The sequence below is a fragment of the Pan troglodytes genome, chromosome 5 (genome assembly GCF_028858775.2).
Source record: "Pan troglodytes isolate AG18354 chromosome 5, NHGRI_mPanTro3-v2.0_pri, whole genome shotgun sequence".
NCBI classification, from domain to species: domain Eukaryota; kingdom Metazoa; phylum Chordata; class Mammalia; order Primates; family Hominidae; genus Pan; species Pan troglodytes.
This window is the reverse complement of record NC_072403.2, coordinates 129,524,670-129,545,100: the sequence shown is the minus strand read 5'-3', so window position 1 is coordinate 129,545,100 and position 20,431 is coordinate 129,524,670. Positions and strand designations below refer to the sequence as shown.

Sequence of the window (20,431 nt, the reverse complement as noted above, 5' to 3'; positions counted from 1 at the left end):
CCATTGTTCTTTTCTGTTTTCTTCCCCCATCTCATCTTAACCCTCATTCTTAAGACATTCTTCAAACAAAAATGAGAACCACTACAAAAGAGAGTCTTGCATATCTAAGTGTATAGCACATTTCTACTTAAGTGATTGAACATTAAGAAACACTTTCTAAACTGTGAGCAAAGTTCATACTTAATCTGTTTCATAGTTATAATCATCCATCATCCATGTTGATTCTGATGCTGGAGGGGTCTTCAGGTTTTGATTTCTTTTTGGTCTCTTTGCTTTTCTCGGTCAGATGAAAGTGATGCTCACATTGCCTCATGATCTTCTTGGAAGACATCCAGCTCTCCCCATGCTGTTCAGTTGGTGCTGCACATTGTCCTCCCCTTACATCTGTGCCCTTGGCCATCAGGACTTCTCTCACTTTTAAGAGACTGCAGGTGCAATTCCAGGGATTTCCATCCAGGTACAGGTGCCTGAGGTGAGGCAGACCCTCTAAGGCTTTTAGGTCTAAGGCAGAGATCTTATTGTTCCTCAGGTTTAGAACATGAAGCTGCTTGAGGTCCTTGAGCTCCCGTTCAGCAATATTCTGGATGACATTGCCTTTTAGGTCCAGCCTAGTTAAGGTCCCTGGGAGCCTGCAAAGCATGGAAACAGGATGTGAGAGGAGGCCATGCCCATTATTCCACAACTGTCAGGGCAACAGTAACTGAGCAGCATTGCCTTTTCATACAGCTCTGTCTCTCAAGCTAGGAAACAAGATTTATTTGAGAAAATTAATTATAAGCACAAATCTCAGTGTTAGTCTATGGATCTTTAACTTTTTCTCATAGATCTTATATTCTAACCCTCTGATTTTTCTGGCTCCTATTCATAAAATATTTAGTTTTTTTTCTTGTGAAATGAGATCACTCAAACAAATTGATAAGAAAAACACTAAGTTCCCCATTTCTAAGGTGGCAAAGGCCATTAATCAATAATTTACAGAAGCAGTAAAAATGTCAAATAAAAGTATGAAAAAGTGTTGCTCTTCATGAATATAAAAGGCAAATGAAAAAATGCAATGTTTTAATATAGCAAATTAAAACATGGCTTTAATTTTAAAACACTGCTGCTGTAGGTATAGTAAATACTGTTGGTAGAAGTGTGAATTGGTACCGTTTAGGAAACAATTTAGTAATATGTATCAAATTTAATTAATATCATGCCTTTTGACCTAGGAAATAATAGAAAAATATTGACAAAGATGTTTGTCACATATTTGATATTTATAACAGCAAAAAAAAGACTAATGCTCAATGATTTTAAATTCTGAGATGATGGACTATTATGTGGTTACAAAAATCATGGGTTTTGATTTTTTTTTTTAATACAGGGTCTGTCTCTGTGGCCCAGGCTGGAGTGCAGTGGTGAGATCTCGGCTGACTGCAACCTCTGGCTCACCAGCTCAAGTGATCCTCCCACCTCAGCCTCCTGAGTAGCTGGGACCACAGGCACACACCACCACACCCGGCTAATTTTTTCTATTTTTGGTAGAGACAGGGTTTCATCATGTAGCCCAGGCTAGTCTGGAACTCCTGGACTCAAACAATCCACCAACCTCGGCCTCCCAAAGTGCTGGGATTACAGGTGTGAGTCACCGCACCTGGCCTGATGTTTTAAAATAATTTTTTAAATAACAGTTATATGAAAAAGCTTTTGTAACTATGACTAAAAAAATCTAGAAGCTATAAAAAATTGTTAAAGCATCAACATTAAAAAGAATTTTAAAAGAAATTGTGTATAGCAAAAGACAGGCAAAGTCAAAAGACAAATGATAAACGGGATAAGCATGATGTCTGCAGTTTATATCAAACAAAGAATTAATCTCCTTAATATACAAAAAGCACTTAAAATTGAGAAGAAAAGGTTATAAAATAAAACAGAAAAATGGGCAAAAAAACAAATGGAAGTTCACATATAAAGCAAAGCAAAGGGCCCCCAAGTCTTCAACTTTATGCAGAACAGAGAAATTAAAGCTACACAGAGATGCCACTTAACACTTAACAGATTGGTAAAAATTCTAAGCCTTAGCAATCTGGTCTGCGAACAAAGCTGTGAAGAAACAGATATTCTCATATATTGCTCATGGGAGTCTAAAATGGCACAGCCTGTATGGAGAAAAATTTAGCAAAACCTAACAAAAAAAAATACATATTTATCCTTTAGACCAGCAATCTCACTTCTAGGAATACACCCTGAAGATATGACTTTACAAATATAAACAGTATGTGTGGCATTTATTATGATATTATTTATAACAGCAAAAGATTGGAAGCAACCCAGTACATATGCAGCCTTAAAAAAATAAAATAATAAAAAAAAGAGGCTGGTCTCTATGAATTACCATGAAGTGATTTCCAGAAAGTATTGTTAAAGAGAAAAAAAGCAAGAAACAGAGCAGTATATATAGTACACTAGTTTTTGTGTAAGAAAAGGGGAAATAAGAATTACATATACACGTTTACTTATTTGGGGCAACTGAAGGAGAATGATAAACCAGAAATCAATAAAAATGGTTACATATAGGGAGTGGTTGGTTCCATGTGATTTTAACTTTTCAACCATGTTAATGTTTTACATGTTCACAAAAACAAAATCAAGTCCTAAAACTGAAAACAAACAGGAACAAGCATATCTAATTAATTAATCCAATGTTTATATTTGTAACATAGTCATACAGAGAAAAGAAAAAGTACTCTGACTGAACAACCTTAGTGGATATATTTAAGCCTTAGATTCTAAGGACAAAAAGATCTCGAAATTTCTCTTAGTATGTTTATTGTTAATACTAATGTTAATAATGAAATTTTGAAATTTTTTATGAATATTATCTGGCAAAACAAATAAGTAAATATATTCATGTCATTAGGAAATTATACTTTCATTGTAAGAGAAAAAGATAAAAATATAAAATAAAATAAAGAAAACCCTCTCTGATGTTAAATATGAATTGAAAATGTCAATGTGAATTCATAATTTTAAAAAATATATTTTCTAGCTCTTGTTTGCTGAAAGGACCTAGAAACAATATTATATTCTAGTAGCAATGCTACCCCAATGACATGAGCACACCAAGCACACAGATCTTAGCTGCTGAATTCCAATCTTTACTGGAAAGAACCAGAGCTTCTTGGAGAAATGACTGATTCTATGTCTAGGGGAAAAAACCCGTAGAGTTTCTCAGCCAGAATGTGATAAAAATTTTTAAGGATTAATGGAACACCCATTGGGATGACTACTGTCAAAATAATGGAAATAAAAAGTATTGGCAAGGATGTGGGGAAATTGGAAGCCTTTTGCACTGTTGGTGGGAATGTAAAATGGTGCAGCTGCTGTGAAAATAATAATTTTTTATTTTTAAAAAACTAAAAATAGAATTAGCATGTAGTTTAGCAATTCCACTTCTGGCTATATATCCAAAAGAACTTAAAGCAGAGTCTTGAAGAGATATTTGTACCTCCATGTTCATAGCAGCATTCTTCACAATAGCCAAAGGTATAAGCAACCCAAGTGTCCATTTACAGACAAATAAATAAACCAAATGTAGTCTATACATGCAATGGAGTATTATTCACCCTTAAAAAGGAAGGAAATTTTGACACATGCTACAGCATACATAAACCTTGAGGATATTATATTATGCTACATGAAAGAAGCCAATCACAAAGACAAATACTATATGAGTCCACTTATGTGAAATATCTAGAATAGTCACATTCATAGAAACCTAAAGTTAGAAAGTAGAATGGTGGCTGTCAGGGGCTAGAAGGAGGGGAATACGGAGAGTTTTGTAATAGGTATAGAGTTGTAGTTTTGTAAGATGAAAACTTCTGTAGGTTGGTTGCACAAGAATGTGACCATACTTAACATCACTGAAATGTACACTTAAAGATGATAAATTTTACCTTATGTGTATTTTACCACAACTAAAAAAAAAAAAAAAAAGATTAATGAAGTCATGTCTCATGAACAGAGGAACTACCTTGGAGGGGCTCCCACTAGCCGTATTTGTGACAATTTGGGCACCAAAAGAGACTAGCAACTGTAAGTGATCAAAACATACCAAATAAATTAAGATCCATGGGTCCATAGTGATACTTGGGAAAAAAACAGAAAAGGAGAAGAGAGAGAGAAAAAAAACATTATGTTAAGTGGAAAAAGTAGAATACAAAATTGAATGATCCCAAATATGTAAAAACAAATTATGTGCTTTTGTCTAGACAAAGGCTCTGGTTGAACAATTCTGGATGATTTTTTAATTTTTCAGCATATTAAGTTTTCAAGCTTGAACAGCTATTGCTTTATAATCAGGAAGAAAATACAGGTTTTTTAAAACTGTGAATGCCAATTTGAAAAATGTCATGCTCATGGCTGTTGATTTAAAAATAGAAAAGAATCACAATGGTGAACGTGAAAATCTTTTTCCTACACAGAAACTTTGTAGTAAGTGCTTTCCTTTTTATGAAATACAAAACATCTGAAAGTTTAATAGGGAAAAAAAGCCCTTCAAATTGAAATACCACCTGAATGCTATTTTCATACAAAGTGAACATACTGGATATATATTCATGAATTTTAGTATTCAGTGTAGTTTATTGTGGCAGTCCCAGTTATAGAAGTGTTATATCAAAAAGAGAAAACAAATAAGTTTAGCCATATTCTATGCCAATATTACCTTTTGCTTGTTATAGTATTATTATTACATGAATTTTATCCCAAAAGGTCAGTATTTTGGGTTTTTAGCACTTAGCCTACATTTTGCCTTCGGGGATTTCTTTTTTAAACTAAATTTGTCATTTTATATTTGTAATCATATCCTATACAGTAGTATGTATACATAAGTATTTATGCTTTTTGAGTAAAAATACTCAATCATTTAAGGTGTCTTCTTCCTAGATAGAATAAATTTTACCTAATAAAATAGGTTAATTTACCAGGGAAAATCACTTTATGCCTTCTAACAGTTTGATAATTAAATTCAATTCAAAGTTAATCTCCAAGAAAATATAATTTTGTGCACACACCAGCTTATCTAAGGTGAATTTCTAAATGGTATACAGAAAATCTCTTATGTATAGGCTCCCCCCTGCCAAGGAAAAATAGACTATTGTTGGATTGTGTAGTAGTAAGCAAGACTTTGTTCCCATTGCAGAGGACAATGAAGCCTAACTGGGAAAGATCCACTAGAGTAAACAGGTGTCAAAAAGTCCCAATGTATTAAGACTTGTGTTCTAACTTCAGCCATTCTGTTTACCACTGTGTGGTTTTAGGTAAGTCATTTTGCTTCTTAAAGATCCTAATTTTCCACCCTACAGATGAACCATTCAGTACACAGAAGTCCCATAACCAATGTTAGAGAATGAAAATGAGCAAGCCAAGTTTTCTAGGAAACAAATACAATTATCCAGTTCTTGGATATGTATCCAAAAATTGTGCCTGTTCTTAGCTTGCCCTTTTTTTTCCTGTCTTGTTTGTATGGAAGTCATCACCAAAATGACATTGTAAGAGAAATCACTATTTATCCTGGTTTTGTGACTTTCTGACAGCCACTTATTGCTTTGATATAATTTGTCTTTATAAGTCTGATTTATATTTTAAAGTAGCTCTGATTTTAAAATAAACAGTTTTCTAGAAATGCTATCAAGTTCTTTGGGTAGCTATTGCTTTTTAGAGTAAAAAGGGTCACAGCCCATTTTGCAGTAGATAGCAGTTGGGTGTAAGATAAAATGCTATGTGCATTAGGTTGTAAGAAGCCATTCTAGATTTCAATTATCTGAAGAGTGGATAAACAGAGATAATCTAATGTATATTTATTCACTAAGCTGCAATTGATGAAATCTGAAGCAGCAACAATTGAAGTCCAGTTCCTGGGCATTTTAAGTAGTATAGTTATTTTATTGACAGTAGAGTAAATCCTAGAGGCAGGACTATGCAGTGGCTAAACTTCCCTGGCTCTGGAGTTAAAACTACTGTGTTTAAATTCTGACTATGAATTTAAACTATGAATATGACTATGAAGTTTCTGAATACCTCTAAGCCGTAACACCCTAGTCTGTAAATTATTAGGTAAACCAGTGTACCTACCTTCACAGAATTATTGTATGTTTCTAAGTTCACTGCTGATTTTAGTAAGCACTTAATAAATGTTAGGTATTATTTTCTATCTCAATTAGTGTAATGAGGCAAATGTAGTAGGTCTTTGAATATATGTGTACCTAAAACCATATACTACTATTTTCTTGATGAAATGTAGAATGGAGGATGGTAGGCAAAAGAAAAGATATGCCGAAATATCGTTGGTGATAGAAGCAGGTTGCCTGTGTTAATAGTTTACTTGTAGAAAACTGAATTGTATATTATAGATACTGTGTATGAAGAAGAAGTATGCAAATTTTTAAAAGTTGTAATGTTTAAAGGCCATACATAAAAATTTTTAAATTAAAATATAAGGAATAGATATTATGATGTTTCAAGTTTTAACTTTTTGTTTTGTTTTGTTTTTTGAGACAGGGTCTTGCTTTGTCACCCAGGCTGGAGTGCAGTGGCACAATCATGGCTCACTGCAGCCTCAACCTCCAGGGCTCAAGCAATTCTCCTACCTCAGCCTCCTGTGTAGCTGGGACCACAGGCATGCACCACCACATCCAACTAATTTTTTTAAAAACTTTTGTAGAGATGGGCTCTCACTATGTTGCCCAGGCTGGTTTTGAACTCCTGGACTGAAGTGATCTGCCTGCCTCAGCCTCCCAAAGTGCTGGGATTACAGGCATGAACTACTGTGCTCAACCATGTTTTAACTTTTAGTGAGAGGAAAACCACAGGGAAACCTTACTGGGTCTTTCCCACTTGTCAATCAAAACAAAAAAGAGCTGAGGAGTGGAGGCAGTGTTGATAGGGGTATTTCAAAGCAAAGAACTTTGCTATCACAGCTGGCCAAGTACTTTAACAGAGCAGACAGTTGTGTTGCTTAATTTAAGCCTCACAGGAAAAGCCCACTCCCACCTCATGTTACTGGCCCCATTGTCCTTGCAAAGTAGCTCTTGATCCTAGCTGCACATTAAATTCATCTGGGGAGGTTTTCAAAAGTAGTGATGCCTGAGTCCAGGGGCATCTGATTTAATTGGTTTGAAGTGAGGCCTAGGTATAAGTATGCTTTTTAAAAATATTTCTCCATATAATTCTAATGTGAAGCCAGATTTGAGAACTATGGCTAGCTCATGCTTGCAATTCCACTATACATTCCATTGGGTAAAACAATGTGCTTTCTGTAGTCACTTGTTAAAACACAAATACTCTGACAAGAGTAAATAATTAAGCTACTTTTTCCACTCTTAAAACTTAGCAGGATTACTCAACAAAATGCTTTCTAAAAGTCACTTGAGTAGAAAAACCCACCAAGTTCACAATATTGCCCATGGCTGTCATAGCCTGCTGTCACATCTTTTACATGATATATCTAACCTGTTGTATGAGTTTTTATTTTATACACTATTTTTTTCCCTTGGAGTTGGGGCAATCAGTAATTAAAAAATAAGGCTTGTGGCCAGGCGCGGTGGCTTACGCCTATAATTCCTGCACTTTGGAAGGCCGAGGCGGGAGGATCACGAGGTCAGGAGATGGAAACCATCCTGGCTAACCCGGTGAAACCCCGTATCTACTAAAAATACAAAAACAAAATTAGCCGGGCGTGGTGGCAGGCGCCTGTAGTCCCAGCTACTCGGGAGGCTGAGGCAGGAGAATGGCATGAACCCAGGAGGCGGAGCTTGCAGCCAGCCGAGATTGAGCCACTGCACTCCAGCCTGGGCGACAGAGCGAGACTCCATCTCAAAATAAATAAATAATAAGGCTTGTAACATAGTCAAGAAGTTATTTAAATAAAAAGTAGTAGAATCTTGAGACACCGCAAGTGTGTTTTCGCCTTAGGGCCTTTGAATTGGCTGTTCTTCTGTCTAGAAAACTTTCTCCCAAATAGCTTTGCAGCTAAATCCCTCACCTTCTTCCAGTCTTTGCTAAAAAGTTATGTTTTCATGAGGGTTACCTTTCTTACCTCATTTAAAATTGCAACCAGCCACCTCACCCACTACACTCTTGAACCTGATAATCATGCCCTTTTTTGTTGTAAGCTATAATAGCTAATATAGTTTGAATATTATATATTTTACTTATGTATTATGTTTGTTATCAGTCTTCCCCTGCTAGATTTTAAACTGTATACAATAGGAAGTTTTATCTCTTTTATTACGTTGATGTATCCCAAGTGTCTGGTAAAATACCTGGCACATGGTAAGTGCTCAAAAGATATTGATTAAATTAAAGCAATTGTATATTTATGCTTATGCAGTAAAAGAAATTACTTTGAAATCACCTTCAATATATATTTTGAAATACTGATTTCTCTTGGAAACATCACTTTTTGATGTTTTACACTGAGTACAGTTACCATACTATATAATTTAAAAATCGCCTTTTCAACTAGAAAAAAGAACATCTCTACATATCAAAGATAATTTTCCCTTTTTTATTGATAAAAACTTATTATAGGCTGGGACTATAATTAGTGGCTCATGCCTATAATCCCAGCACTTTGAGAGGCTGAGGTGAGAGGATCACTTGCTCCCAGGAGTTTGAGACCAGCCTGGGCAGTAGCAAGAACTCATCTCTTAAAAAAAAATTATTTTAATTAGCCAGACACGGTGCATGCCTGTAGTCTCAACTACTCAGGAGGCTGAGGGGAGAGGGCTGTGTTAACTCAGGAGGTTGAGGCTGCAGTGAACCATCATCACCCCACTGCACTCCAGCCTGGGTGACAGAGTGAGACCCTGTCTTAAAAATATATATATTATAAAACACAATAAAATTAGGTAAATAGAGTACCATAGGATTCTACAGAAACCAGAAGTTAGTATATTAATTATGAGAAATTTGATAATGCTAATAGCCAGGGCAAGAAGCCTTTTATTTTTTCAATAAAGTGCTGAAAGGAAAAATATAATCCACTGATAGACAAACATAGTATCATTTTAAAGAGAATAATAGTGATTCATCCTACATTTTAAAAATTTATCTACTTTAAAATGTGGAACATAAAATAAAGTTTAAAGAAATAGGATGAACTAATGCAAACACATGTTGCATTAATTATAAATTATGAGTAGTTAGGGGGAACAGGTGCAGCAGGTTGGGTATAAAGGGAGGGATATTTGGGAAGAGAAATTGTCCGAGTGTGAGGGCGTGCTTGTGTGTGTGTGTGTGTGTGTGTGAGAGAGAGAGAGAGAGAGAGAGAGGGAGACAGAGAGAGAGAGAGAACTGAAGAGATAACCAAAACCAGAAGGTAAGACCAACCTGGTGGACTCACCCACTCATACAGACAGACACACAGAGAAATAACCAAAGCCAGCTTAAGCTCTTTAAAGGTCACAGCACTGAAAAGAATATGAGGCTCCCCAACAAGTAATTCAAAATAAATACAATATTACATTGTAAAGTTTTAATTTTCCCCCAATAACTACTACTTCAATGCATTTTAAATTATAAATATCTTACTATATTTTCCCCCTTATTTTTTCCTGGTGTCCTTGTTTTGCTAATAGCTAAGCTCAGGCCTACTGACTGTTGATTATCCAGGCAATACACAGTATGAAACTGAGACACAATCTTTACAGTGTCTTCATATTATGTTTGCTAATAGAGATATGACCTGTTGGTGTCTTGTTGAAAGGTGAAGCTGGCTGGGCTTCTGGGTCTGGTGGAGACTTGGAGAACTTTTCTGTCTAGCTAAAGGATTGTAAACACACCAATCAAAACTCTGTGTCTAGCTAAAGGTTTGTAAATGCACCAATCAGCACTCTGTAAAAATGCACCAATTAGCACTCTGTGTCTAGCTAAAGGTTTGTAAATGCACCAATCAGCACTTTGTAAAAACGCACCAATCAGCGCTCTGTGTCTAGCTAAAGGTTTGTAAATGCACCAATCAGCACTCTGTAAAAACGCACCAATCAGCGCTCTGTGTCTAGCTAAAGGTTTGTAAATGCACCAATCAGCACTCTGTAAAATGGACAGTCTCTTGCTTATATAATGTGCTGAATTGTCCAAATCTTCAGAAAATTTTTATGGTAGCTACAATAAATGAAAACACTCACCTTAGGGGTATGGACAACAGCAGATTCTGCTCCAGCGCCAGGTTGGAGAGCTGAGAACACCTCTGCAGGGCTCCAGCTTCGAAGAAACTAGCAATGTTGTTGTCCAGAATCAAATGTTTCAAGTCTTGGAGGTCCTGGAAGTCTTGTGCTGTTACTCTCTGAATCAGATTATTGCTACAATCAAGTTTTTGTAGCTTTACTGGTAGTCTGAAGGGCAATATTTGGAGCTGGTTTTGGGACAGCTCAAGAGCAGTTAAATTGGTAAGGAACTGTGCCCCATTGATGGAAGAGAGTAAGTTTTCTGACAGGTAAAGATGGGAAAGATTCTCCAAGTGTCTTGTGTCTCAAAACCTTACTGTTCTGAGGTGGTTTCTTTCCATCTTTAAAGATAGCAAGTATTTGGGTAGATTGATAGGAACTTTAGTCAGAAAGTTACCACTGAAACTGAGAAATTGCAAAGACTACAGAAGAGTGAAGAAGCTATTGTATAAGATGTAGCTTATTATTCTCCAGGCTCATATGTGTCAGATGGGGAAGTATCAGGGGTCCAGCTATAGCCTCCACGTTGTTACCATCCAACATCAAACTTTGCAAACTGACAAGGGAGGAGAAAGTGCTGGGAGAGAGGGAAGAGATCAGGTTGTTTTTAAGTTTGAGGATTTTTAATTTCTTAAGTCCTTCAAAATCTGATCCATGTAGGACATTTATTGAGTTATCATTTAGTTTTAACACTTCAAGACTGGCTGGGAGAGCACTAGGGCCTCAACTTATTTTTCCAGAGTTCTAAGGTCTTCAAAGTACTCAGAGTTTTGAAGGTGTCATTTTCTACTGACTCTGTTCCACTGGCCAGCAGAATAGAATCTTCTAAAGCCTATATCCAGGAGAAGTCAGACAGCTACAAAAAATGTGGAGGCAGGGAAGGGGAAGAAAGAGCAATAAATTAATATTGTTTAAAAAATACCATGTACACTGTCATTACAATACTAATAGTACTTCAGATTTCCCTTCAGATTCTATTTTAAGTTATCTCTTGGAAAACGGTTGAAACTCAGATCCTGAATATTTTTATTTATGATTGATAACATCAGTGTAAGGTATGAAAAATATTCTAAGCACTTTCACACATCATTGATAGAGACATATTATTGGCCAACTTTTACTGCATATTCTCTGACCCAACAAATTTACTTATAGGCAGAGAAACTTACAAATTGCAAAATGATTCATGCACTAGGATGTTCTTTGTTGTATCATCTCATATTAGCCATAAATTGAAACAATCTGGAAATCTTTCACCAAATTGTTGGTAGTTTCTAAATCTAGAGGGTAAGATTACAAAGGATTTTCACTAGCTACATTTTGCATTGTTTAACATTATGAATCACACGTTTTAAAAAGGCATTAAAAATTACAAAAATGTAAATGTCCCAGTCTGTTATCACTAGGATGCACTTACTGAAAACACTTTCAACTATATTGTATTTTGGAAAATGAGCCTACCTGTTTTCTATACCCAATTTTCACTTCACCAATGAAAAAAATTCATAAAGAGACAAATGTATACATGTTATCTCCCTCTGTCTCTGTAGAGCAAAGAGTTCATTCATGCATATATTCCAGACCTAATGCCACCCTTCCTCTAGAATTTAGATATTTGCCAAAACTGATATACTTTCCTCGTGTTTTGTAAATCCCCCTGTCTCTCTACATGCCTGCCAACCTCTGAGCTTAATACCCATGTCTTTTTCTGAATGATGTAATGATCTTTATTTGGTGCTACGAGTAAGGTTATGTTTAAGCAGAAAAAGGAATTGTTCCATGTTTTCTTCAGGTTGATAAATCTTCACAAAATTTACAATCTGCCTTAGAATTCAATGAAGCTGCAGTTTTCAGTATACAATTTCACGTGTCTTACTATCCACAGTTTTTAAATATTTGACTTAATTATGCAGTTGAGCACTTTTATAATACCAGTACATACCAGTACATGATTAACACCTTCAAGGTGAGTTTATTTTGTATCATATATTTATTATAGGTACTTATATTCTTGGAGGATATGTGATGTGAATTATCGTGTATTTTTAAACATCTCTAATATGTTACTCCATTAGGAGACTCTCCAGTTAAAATTTCCGTAAATGAATATTTTTAATCATAATGGTTTTGGCAGTTGCCTTGGGTTACATATTGCTGCTAACATTTTATATTTTCTTAATGATTTATCAGTTATATTGAAAAGTCCTAGTCCCAATAATGATAGAGATTTTATTCTTGCATTAATTGAGTATCTATGAGTGCCAAGTGCTTTTTTATATATTATCACCAATCCCCTAATAACCCAGCAAGTTTACTATTATCAACACTGGCTTCTAGATGAGGAGACTAGGAGAACTAGAATGTGAAAGAATTCAGAATTTCAGCAAGGTCTGTTGAACTGCAAACCCCTTTCTTCCTTAGCTACACCATTTTCTAAAGCATTTTCTATTGCATTTGGCCTGTAATTAATGTTTTTCAAAAGAGGCTCAAGATCTAGACACAAATCACAGAGCTTTAAAAAAGCAGAGATTTTAGGGATTATCTAATCTAAATCTCCCATTTCAGGAATAAAGAATTTCAGGCCCAAAAAGTTAAATAACCTGCTGAAGACTCAGTGTTCTTTACACTCCATTCTGAAATGCCTTTTTGTAGGCTTATCTTTTATATAAAGTCAGAAATGTCTCTAAACATATATCTTTATGTCTTGGACTGTTGAGATCCCCCAAAAAGAACTGGGTATTATATTTCAACTTATATCTGAGTGACAATAAACCAAAAATGATTACTAACTATGCAGTAAGTCTCAGAGATGACATGGATCAGAATGGGCAATTTATTTTGGGAATGGACAAGGGATGGTGTCAAAGCTTCAATTTGTCTTGATTTCTATTTATAAAGTATGCAGACTGAGCTAAATAGACTTCATATTCTTAAATCACTATTATTAAGCATAGAAAGCATTTTCTTTTTTTTTTGGTCAGGGTCAATAGAGATTACATTTAATTATTAATTAAAATGGCTACAATTTTAGAAATATTTACTATATTTAATTTTTACAAAGCCCTATGCATAAGCATAATTATTCCATTTTCAGAGAGGGAAACTAAGGCTCAAGAAAGTGGAATAACCTGTCCAAGTATATCCTTTTCTAGTGGAAAAGTTGGGCTACTAACCCAGGTTAATCTTACCCCAGTGCATATATTTTTAGCCTTACTGCTATAACATCCTTTAGCTGAAGAAAATAGAATTATGATGCCACATAACAATGAGGAAGACTCCTGCTGACTTTCAGCTTTTCAGTTGGGTTTGCAGAGCTGACAAAGGGAAAAAAATTCTGCCAGACCCATTTTTCCATTTCCATGGCTTAAGCAGGGCTTCACACAAGATATGTGGAAAGAAATGCTTTTGTCCTAGAGCTAACCTTGGGGCTACTGGCAGCTTTTCCAATATTGCTTAAAAAGCAAGGCCAGTAAAATGAAGTAGAGCACAGGATAGTTCCTGCTAGCTTCTCCAGGAAAGGCTTTGCTTCTGGTTTCAATCCTAGGCAGACCCTGCTCCAAGTAGTAAAGGGAACACACCCTTTTCTGGCTCCTTATAGATCCAATGTACAATGAAACACATACACACAAAGTGATGGTTTCAGACCTGTGTGAACCAAGCCAGGAATGAGTTTGTAAAACAATGTTGGATTTTTTTCCTGATCATCAAACAACATTTTTTCTCTACAAACAATTTTTAAATTCTGGAAAATGTAGAGAGAATATAAAATAACCCATTATCCCCCCATTCAGTAATAATCCTTGTTTATGTATTTCTTAGGAAGAATTTGAAGAAGCTTCTTGTCTTCCACAAAAGATGTAAAGTACTATCATTTTAACCGACTGCTACCATAACTACATTCCCATTTGTCTTCTACCTCTGAAGAGAATATATCACTTTGGCTTATCCATTTGAATGGCAATAGTGAAGTAAACTTAATGATTTTTTACACATGTGGACACAAAGTACGAACCAAACCTACAATCCTCTAAATAGAAGTGACTTGGGTCACCTAGCATATTGTCCATTTGGTAACACATGTAAGCAGCTATTCGTTGTGTCTTTCACTCAACACAGTTAGGCAGTTCATCATGGCTTGAGACTGAAGTCCGAGTTAGTGAATAGCAACAGAACAGGACAGAGGGGAACAAAAGAATGAAGCTGAATTCCTTTCTTATGACATACCCAAAAATTAACTCAAAATGGATCATAGACCTAAATGTACAAACTAAAACTGTAAAACTCTTAGAATAAAATATAGGCATTACATTTTCATGAACTTGGATTAGGTAAAGCTGGCTTAGATATGACACCAAATGCATGAGTGACAAAAGAAAAATAGATAAATTAAGTCAGGTGTAGTAGCTCAAGCCTGTAATCACAGCACTCTGGAGGCCAAGGCAGGTAAAGAGCAGCTAGTAAAGAAAGAGCAGCTGAATATATGGGGGTGCAGAAAGTTAGAGAGCAAGGTCTGGAGAGAAGTGTGAGGGATAGAATCAAGGGCCTTGAATACAAGGAGAGACATGTCCTCTCTGGAGAAAAGAGTTTGCAAAAGTGGATGGAGACAAATTTGTACACAGTGAGCAGGGACTGAGGGAGATCAAGTTTTGTCATGATTTGTCAATAAAATGGGAGGCCAGCTATTCATTGAGAATGAGGATGGCAGAAATTGAGTATGCAACCCCACACTCTACCGAAGTTTTGGAAGATATTGAATGATTCTGTAAATTCAAACCCAATAAATAGAATGTACATTGTATTTACCAAATGCAAGTGAGATATGGTCACTTAAAACCTATGCAAGTGAGATATGGTCACTTAAAACCTAAGTATTTTTAAAAGAGAAGTATCATTGGTCAGAACTTTCATCAACAAAAAGAGCTTTCCTTTTCCTTAACAAAACAATCCTGTCTTTTATTACGTTTCTGTTGTGAACAGTCCTTCCAAGAAATAATTACCTAGCTTAAAGTCAGGGAAGTGGCAATGCTGCTATTCAATGAAACTAAACCAATGGCAAATTGACTCATCCAATAACTGAATTTAATAAGGGGCATAATTTTATCTTATTGGCTACAAAGTACCATTGTATAATCATTACTAGGATTAGTTCACATTCTGCTCAATAAGCATGTCAAGTCCTCAGAGCAAATATTTAAGTAGCTTACCCTTTAACCAGGTGTCTTGCTTGAACATTTACACTTAATGGTGTCAGACCTGCTATCTGGTGTTAGACACTACAGGGTTAGAAGAGGAAAGCAAACAGATGGAGACAAGACAACTGTGTTTATTGAGCCAGGATCTAAATACCATGCCACATATTCAAAACTCTATGTGTTTATGGGACACTCATATGAACATTTCTTAACCAAATTAAAGGGATGGTGTCTCTGAAGGTAAGGTACACTCACCTGCTGCCTCTCTGCACCTGGCTCACAGAGAGGCATGTCTTTGTCTTAGGATTTGGATCTTTGAGGGAGAAGCAGTGAATAGTAAAGGGAAAATTAGAGAGCCATAGAATTTTCCATCTGGAAGGGGCCTGGGATCACCTATCTAATCTAGCCTTCTCACTTCATAAAGGTGCTGCCCAGAGATTTTTTTGACAGCCAACCTAAAATAGTCATATCTCTAATTAGGGGGGAAACTGGGATGAGACTCTAGTCTCTTGGTAACTTTCAAAATATCAGAGATCAAAAATAAAAGTTCATTTATATTATATAAGTCAGACAAATCCATAGCACTCTTTTCAGTGCCCTCTGGATAAGTGGGCATAAAAATAAGTCATAATTAAAAGCACATAGAATGAGAACTGTGAGGAACTTGGCAAAACAAAAAAATTTATTTCCTCTGCATAGGTTTCCACAAAGACACTGGTACCTGACTGATACATAGGGTTTGTGTGAATTCTTCTGATACACACTGGGTTTGCTTTGATAGTCTGATGATGCTCTAAGTATCATCTTCCATCCATGGAATAAACAAAACTACATTTTCCCCTGAAAGGATTTATTCTTAATCCTGGGGACATAAAGTAGCAGTATACTTTTTGTTAAGCAAGAGTCATTTTTACTTTGCTGCAACATAGTTTTTAATATTTTGAATAAAAATTAAAATAGAGTATCATTAACTGCAGATTCTGACTTTTGTTGTTGTTTTCCTAAAAATAAACATCCAGAGGCATATACACATCTCAATAGTACAGAGCAAGCAGGTAGCTAGTTCAACTACCCTACTTTGATAACTAGCACATTTAAGGTATGATTATTTAAAATAAATTTAACAACCCCACACTTGCCCCTCATACTGTCTCACAAAGTAATATTGCAACAATTTGAGTGCTGCATGGCATAGTTACCTGGAGGTGATGAATTTTTCTGTGGCTGATGTAGAGCCTCTTGATGGTAGACGGAATACTTGATGGTACCTCCGTTAGTCTGTAGCATTGCGCCGACCACAAAGAATCACAGTTACATCTTCCAGGACAGTTAGGATTAAAACCATTGCTAAGAGAGAGCAAAATAAAGAAAGCATAAAGCAGATGCATCTTCCAAAACAGGGGATCTCAGATGTAGGTGGGTGTTCAGCTGATGTCTCTTTATACCATGAAATCTGATAATAAAATCTAATGAATGTGTACTCTGTCAATGTAAGAAGACAGTAAAGAAAAATTTTCTCAATTTGGGTTAAAACGTTAGCAACAATTATAAAGAGGAAGGGGCTTAAACATTGATAAGCTGCCTTAATATTTGTAGGTGAGAAAACCCTATGTTATTTATGGTTTTGAAAGCTAATCTGCAAACACCTCTATTATCTGTAGTTTCCTTGTTTGTTAAATGTGACACTAGGGAATTAGTGGGCAAAGACAAAGAGCTGTTTTATAATGGGCCATAAAACCTTTGAATTTTGTGTGACCCTATATTAAAACCATTTTTGTGGGACTGAAACAGGCAGGTGTTGTCTTCTCACATTAACTAGTAAGGGAAAATAGGAAGGTTTTCTATTTTTTACTGCAGTTTCAGTAACATTTTATTGTTAAATAAAACAATGGTGGTACAATGGCAAGATACTTAGAGGCACAGATAACTTACTCATTTATCACTTGATCCACCCAAATGTAATATTTGGAAAACAACTTTGTTGCTCAAAAATATTGCTCATTCAGAGAACAAAACCTCAACATGGGTGGATTATTTTCATCTATGTTTAATAATGATAGAAAGGGCCTCTAGCCACTTCAGGGAAAGTTGTCAGTTGTGAAACCTCACTGAGTACAGAGGGGAAAGCTTCACTTGTCCAGGCACTCCTTTGATGTGGCTTTTTTGTCTTGCTCTGAGCATACCTGCTGAGGGTTTCGAAAGCATGCTATGCAAAAAATTATATAAAGAAGATCTCTATCCACAAATGAAGAACTTTATTTCCTAATGCCAGCAGGCCTCAGCAGTTTGCTCTAATGAAACTCTTAATATTGAAAAGATCCTTCAATCTCCTCTTCAACCTTGCTTCTCTGCTATAATTGTCATTTGAAATGTGAACTCTGAAAACCTGAGACAGGTTTCAGTTAATTTAGAAAGTTTATTTTGCCAAGGTTGAGAACACATGCCTGTGGCACAGCCTCAGGGAAGTCCTAAGTGGTGGTCAGAGCAGTTTGGTTTTATACATTTTAGGGAGATATGATACATCAATCAACATATGTATGATGAACATTGATTCAGTCTGGAAAGGTGGGGAGGGGACTTCCAGGTCAAAGGTAGATAAGAGACAAGTGGTTGAATTCTTTTGAGTTTCTGATTAGCCTCTCCAAAGAAAGCAATCAGATATGCATTTATTTCAGTGAACAGAGGGGTGATTTTGAATAGAATTGGAGGCAGGTTTGCCCTAAGCAGTTCCCAGATTGACTTCTCCCTTTAGCTTAGTGATTTGGGGGGCCAAATCACTAAGATAGTCTGTCCCACAAGATATTTTCCTTTCACATTTCCTTCCTTTTAATTTTTTTAAATCTTTTGGAGAAAGCATTTTAGAAGAAAATGAATCTCTGGTCTCAGGTTTCATCTGATCTCTCATGGCTAGGATGTTTTATTCCTAGACAGGTGGGTCTCGAGTTATTAGGAAAGTTCATTTTTAGAAGGTTGTGAAGTGTCAAGTATTATGAAAGGAAAATAGGAGGAGGAAGGGAGAAAAATAACAACAAACAAAGAACATCCTGGAAAATCAATATAGACCACATTACTCTGAAGTTCATATGTCAGTCGGCAGGTATAAAAGTGGCTTGTGTATGTAAATAGGTTGCTGTTATTTTCTTCTGAAGTTTAAGCTGTCTAGCTTCAGTTCGCAGGGCTTTATGAAAGCACAGCTTAGTTTTCAGTGACTCTGAATTAGGAAAAATGGGGAAAAAAAGGTAAAAAAATGAAAACATTATTTTAAAGTCTTCTAGCCAAGAAAAATTAGAATTTGATCCAAACTGTAGAAAATAATAAAAATTGAAAAGCATTAGGCAAGACTAGAATCTAACAACAGGTGTACTACAGTTTTTGGAACCTAATTTTTCTCTCTCCCGTTTCCCATTTTTACTAAAGAGAAACCATAGTAGGACTAATTTGCTTTATTATATTTGGCCTAATTATTTGTATACAGTGCAACAAGAATAATTAATTTTTACATAACTTTTTTTTTCTTTTGAGATGCAGTCTCACACTGTCACCCAGGCTGGAGTGCAGTGGTGTGATCTTGGCTCACCACAGCCTCCATTTCCTGGGTTCAAGTGATTCTCCTGCCTCAGCTTCCTAAGTAGCTGGGATTACACCTGGCTAATTTTTTTTTTTTTTGTATTTTTAGTAAAAACAGGGTTTCACCATGTTGGCCAGGCTGGTGTTAAACTCCTGACCTCAAGTGATCCACCCACCTCTCCCTCCCAAAGTGCTGGAGTTAAGGGCATGAGCCACCATGCCTGGCCTAAATAGGCTCTTAAATTGGTCTTGATGGAACTTTATTCCATAGAAGGAATAAGCCAAGCCCAGTCATGTATCTATACCATTAAATACCTATGAGTTGGGTGAATTCCTCTCCTCTTGAGGTTCCAAGATAAACCTGGGGTCCTGGACTTGTCAGAAAGTACATTCCTTACTTACCACAGGTCAGGAACCCTGTACAGGAACTGTGTAGACAAACGTAAGCAGACAGTTTTCCCAAGGAGTTTTATTGGCTCAATAAGTTTGATTCCTAAATGGAAAACACACCATTCCAGTAAAAGCCTTGGTAAAATAACCAGTTCTCCAATTGTGTCCTGTTACAAATGAAAACAGATTCTTATTGCACTTATGCTACTAATTGTATTGTCACAAGTTAAGAATCCTCACGAATAGTTTCCATATTCTGTAGAAATAAGGTAGAGAGAAAAAAATATGCTCCGAATTTTGTTCATAGGAGTATACTTTATTCAATTGTTAAAATTTGTAAATAGCTTACAAGTTGTTGACTCTGAAAAGCAAAACAAAGGATCACCAATGTTTTAAGCAAAACTTAAAAAGATTACTTCAGCCTTCTACTAGTTTAGTCAATGAAGTTAATTCCTATTCTGCTTGATATTCATGAACATTTCAGCTCTCCATGGGTCCTGAAAGTTTTCCTCTATTCTGATGTCACAATCTTGAAAGTTATCAGAAACCTGCATTCAAGAGCACCTGTTAGAGTTTGTAGAGGACTACAAAACCATCTTCTAAAGAGGACCAAAACAAGACAGTAATTGTCCGTGGATGGCAAAAAGTTTCAGGGCAGCCATACTCAAAGACACAATTGACAAGGAAATTTGTTACCTCTTGTGGCACACAATAATTTAACATAACAATTATAATTATTACTGATAACATACATTAAGTCACATCAAAATTATAGGAATTCTCATAATTTTAGAACACATACGAATAACATAATTATACAAATACAGCCCAAAGAAAATCAAACACCAGTTTATATTTGACAATGCTTCCTGTATAATTTTTATACCAAATAAGCCAAATATGTCATCACATACAACCCAAAGAAAATCAAACACCGTTTTATATTTGAGAATGCTTCCTGTGTAATTTTTGTACCAAATAAATGAAATATGTCATTTTTGGAGTTTAGGGAACTTATTAATAACATCTTAAAGGATTAATTAGTTCAGAAAGATACAAAATTTATAATTT

General features: G+C 35.8%; 3 long non-coding RNA genes across 6 annotated transcripts in view; 1 reads left to right on the top strand and 2 right to left on the bottom strand.

The window, feature by feature from the left end:
• The window catches only part of LOC129144311 (uncharacterized), a 33,088-nt gene extending 30,114 nt beyond the window's left edge, over positions 1-2,974 (top strand). Inside the window, exons 4-5 of one of the 4 annotated variants that reach the window (XR_010158157.1) lie at positions 287-472; positions 1,367-2,974. This is a non-coding gene — a long non-coding RNA (uncharacterized LOC129144311). The remainder of the gene's footprint in view (positions 1-286; positions 473-1,366) is intronic. The other 3 variants (XR_010158160.1, XR_008548630.2, XR_010158159.1) reach the window with 3 other exon arrangements.
• On the bottom strand, positions 99-18,101 carry NEPNP (nephrocan, pseudogene). The gene is made up of 3 exons (XR_010158163.1): positions 16,603-18,101; positions 10,173-11,067; positions 99-740 (listed from the first exon to the last, which is right to left on the bottom strand). It is a non-coding gene; the product is annotated as a nephrocan, pseudogene (long non-coding RNA).
• A 976-nt stretch (positions 18,102-19,077) lies between these two features.
• LOC134810364 (uncharacterized) overlaps positions 19,078-20,431 on the bottom strand; it is a 59,118-nt gene continuing 57,764 nt past the window's right edge. The window contains exon 3 of the long non-coding RNA XR_010158162.1: positions 19,078-19,527. This is a non-coding gene — a long non-coding RNA (uncharacterized LOC134810364). The remainder of the gene's footprint in view (positions 19,528-20,431) is intronic.